This window comes from Lacerta agilis, chromosome 7, assembly GCF_009819535.1.
Source record: "Lacerta agilis isolate rLacAgi1 chromosome 7, rLacAgi1.pri, whole genome shotgun sequence".
NCBI classification, from domain to species: Eukaryota; Metazoa; Chordata; class Lepidosauria; order Squamata; family Lacertidae; genus Lacerta; species Lacerta agilis.
The window spans coordinates 43,703,016-43,707,315 of record NC_046318.1 but is presented as its reverse complement, the minus strand read 5'-3'; positions in this window follow the sequence as shown (position 1 = coordinate 43,707,315).

Sequence of the window (4,300 nt, the reverse complement as noted above, 5' to 3'; positions counted from 1 at the left end):
GGTACAAGAGATAAGGTGGTGTTGCTTCATAAATATGCTTACTGAATGTAAGTCCTACACCTATACATTGGGAGGGGGAGAGAGAGAGAGAGAGAGAGAGAGAGAGAGAGAGAGAGAGAGAGAACCAGTAACAAAGACTGTGTGTTAATGAATATGTCTTTTCATTTAAATAGTTTTGCTCATGATCTCTTTTTTTAAATCTGCCACTGTATTTTCAATGAATTGCTGGAAGAATCAATAGTTCATTTTTCTAAGAATGAGCAAGAAAGGAACGGGGAAGCAGATGGACATATTGTTTGCAATGAAAGAACCTGAAATGTCAACCGTTCATTGTCATAGTCATCCATTTCTGCAGATGCACCTATCAAAACTATGGGGGTTTTTTTTAAAAAAAAATGGTTTTAAAGGTGTGGACTTAATAGGCATCACTATTATCAAAAAGAGAGCTTCCCATTTTCAGGAAAAAATATGGTGTATAGAAATTGTGGGATATCAGTGGGTGGAAAAGCTTTACTGCTCGTTTGAGGCACCTGGAGAAAATTAGCTAAGCTTACTCTTTCTCTTATTCTTATGTTTATATCCCACCTTTTTTCCCTGACAGGGACTCAGCAGCTTACAGTTAAAGTAGAAACAGCAAAAAACATTGGAGGGGCAGCAGGAACAATCATTAAAAAACAAATAACATCAATAGAATTGAAGCAATATATACCTACACACACACCAACTCATATTGGCGTGATCCTTCAGGTGCCCAGGCCCCACACCATATGGGTCTAAAGGTAACAATCCATATTTCAGACTGTCCTAGAAACAGCTCCGTGCATATACTCGAAACCATCTTCATAGGTAGTCCCACATAAAACAAATTACAATGCTCATCCATGTGGGGGGGGGGTACCATTTTTTTACAGGTATAAACCACGTCCCTAGTAGAGCCACATGCTCCTTAGTGGAGCTGTCTAGGAGAGAACAAATGCAGGTAGATTCATAGGTGATTGGGAATTTGGGGTGTGTGAGAGAGAGAGCTGTCTTTTGCTCTGTGCTGTTAGTGGCCCTGTTTGCTCTCTGAACTTTGCACATTCTAGAAATTCTTCGGGGCGAGTTAGCAGCAATGGACATAAATGGCAAGGGAGGGAGGGAACACACATACACACACGAGTGAGAGCACTCTGATATGCTTCAATTACTACAGTGCTGTTCCTGGAAGCATTGACTCAGATGCTAAATGCTGGATCCAAATCTGCAGCCAAGGAGAGAAACAAAGCAATTCTGAATAGGCCCATGTTGTTTACAATGACTTCAGGACCGCATGTTGCCACCTACCTCAGCCTCAGCAGCGCAGCTTGCCGGCTGCTTTTCTATTGAGCAGCTGAAAGCCGTCGAGGGAAGGTGAGCAAGGACGCTGAGGGGGAGCACAGATCTTTAGGTTGCATGTTGGTGAACTTAATGAATAGTTAGCAGGCAAAGACTTGAAGGCCAAAACCTGTCAGGCTGTCAGGCACTGCCTGCCATTTCGATAAAGGGCGCTATGGAAGTGCGAGTGATTGAGAGATTGATTGATTTGTTTTGCCGAGTCTCCTTTGTGGCCTCCTGGGTAAATTTCTGGCCACACCTCTCTGCCTCAAAGCACTTGCTCTGCCTGCTGTTGCTATTCCTCCCCCCTCCTTTTCTATTTTTTTTTTATTTGTGCGTAATGAAAATTTGTTATAAGCCTTCCCTTTCATCTGTACATGGCAGGCTGTCACGCAGAAACAAGCCATTCTGGAACCTTGCTTCCTTCCAAATTGCTAAATATTTTTCTTCGAATGGCTTCCCTAATGGGCTAGTATAATAAGAGTGGCATGCTCTCTGCCCACGCCGAAGATGCCAGAGCATTTGTCCAGTGCACATGTGTGCCGGGCGCAATAAACTCAGTGCCTGGACTGGCCGACACTGCAGCGCTGCTGCCCATCAAAAACAACAACAACAACAACAGGAAACAACGGGATTGCACATTCTGCGTGCACGACATGTACACTTTTCTCTTTCTCAAGTGCGGGGGAGATGTAGCTTAAAGAGAAGAACGGGGGCCATGCAATCTGCTCTTGGGAAGGCAGCGCACTTGTTTCCATTCCATAAGGTGAGACCTGATGGCAGTACCAGGAGGGTTGTGCTAAGCGCAAAACAAGCCATGCGAAGAGTGACAGAGCTGGGCTTGCTAATGGCCTGGCCTGCCCAGGCCAGATTTTTATTGACTCCAGTTGCTGCTTTTCGGAGGGGCAGGCACCAGTGCTCCCCACGGCCAGCCGATCCATGTGCTATATGCTAAACTGTTGCTGACCCACTGCTTTATGAGCCTAAGTGGTTATGCAGGAACAGAAGTGAATAGGTTGTGCGCGATAAGAAAATAATTTGCCAAAAACTGCAACAATAAAGAGGGCCTGATGGGATCTCTTATGGCATGAATAGCCTGGAGCAGCTGCAGATTTCTCTCTGCTTTCACAATTATTTTCATTTTTATAACAGCTAAAAGCGAAATACTGTCCAGGAGCTTCCACAAATGCAGCATTTCCATAGATTTTGTGTGTGTGTTAAAAAGAAAGAAAGAAAGAAAGAAAGAAAGAGAGAGGAGCAAAAAAGTTTCTGGATTAAAAAAAATCCCTTGATATGTCAGCCAAGGGCAGGTTCCTTTTGCAGGCATCCTGCTGTGTTTATTCATTGTCAGGACAGTACCCGAAAGCTCCCACTGCACTTCCTGTATTTTTCTAGACTGCCTAGATATGTAGAGGTGCCTGAATCTTTGTCAGTAAAGGCACGTTTCAAACCACCATTTCAGCCCAGGTGCAGGAACAAAACCTTCAAACCTGTATTTCTCCCATACCCTCTTTTGCCATTGCACCCCCCCCCCCCAATTCTTCATCGCCTCTACCTCCTCCACCCAGCCCTGCTAGACTACTGCAGGGCTGCCTTCAGAAGTTTACAAAAGGTCATATAATTTTTTATTTCTTTGACACCTGATGGGAGGTCGTTCCACAGGGCAGGCAACCACTAACGAGAAGGCCGTCTGCCGGGTTCCCTGTAACCTCCCTTCTCTCAAGTCCTCTTTATCACTCTTGTACAATATTAAAACCACCAAATGGAAATGGATAGCCTGCTACCTCATCACAAAAAAGTATAAATTTCCATTCTGCCCATTATGAAACACGATATCTAAGGCTGTTAGCATTTACTCATGTGCAATTTCTGGAAGATAGATGGATAGATAGATGATAGATAGATAGATAGATAGATAGATAGATAGATAGATAGATAGTACACATGCAGAGGTACAAAATACCTATGTTACATGTCCACAATGGGAAAAGGTGGTGGAGAGTAGTGAAGGAATGACTGATGAAGGAGAGTGGGGAAATTCCTCAAGATACATTTCATCAAGTTCTGCATTCTGATGTGGACAGAAGCACTAGTATAGTATTGAATACCTATACTGATGACATGGTACATACAGAAATGCAGGTGGCGCTGTGGTCTAAACCACTGAGCCTCTTGGGCTTGCCAATTAGAAGGTTGGCGGTTTGACTCCCCATGACGAAGTGAGCTCCCGTTGGTCTGTCCCAACTCCTGCCAACCTAGCAGTTCAATAGCACGCCAGTGCAAGTAGATAAATAGATACCCCTGCAGCGGGAAGGTAAACAGCATTTCTGCGCGCTCTGGTTTCCGTCATGGTGTTCCGTTGCGCCAGAAGTGATTTAGTCATGCTGGCCACATGACCCGGAAAGCTGTCTGTGGACAAACGCCAGCTCCCTTGGCCTGAAAGCGAGATGAGCGCCGCAACCCCATAGTCGCCTTTGACTGGACTTAACTGTCCAGGGGTCCTTTGCCTTTTTTTAAACCTACATATAGAAACTAACATGCCACACATAGAAAAATGTCAAGTTTTAACACCGCATTTGTCATACAAGGGCCCTGTCTGGAAGCACCTTAAGGTAATGCCCACACTAAATTATTTTGCTGCAGGTCCCACTGGTTATGAAGGAAAGGTATGGTGTATTCAGAACCCCTGCTCTGAATTTCTTTGCTCTTCCAATTGTTATGATCCATTTATTACAAGAAAAGGTCCAGATGGTGTTTTAAATGGGACTTTCTGTTGAACAAACACAAAATGGAGGTCACTCATGGTTTGTGGGTTGCGGTGCAACAAATAATGATGAGCGCCTCCACCCCTCAAGCTACCATTTTGTGTCTGCTTCTGCCGTCCAAGTTGCCATGTTATGACTAGAGCCTACTGATGAGCCCTGAACCTTGGTTATAAAACCAGAAG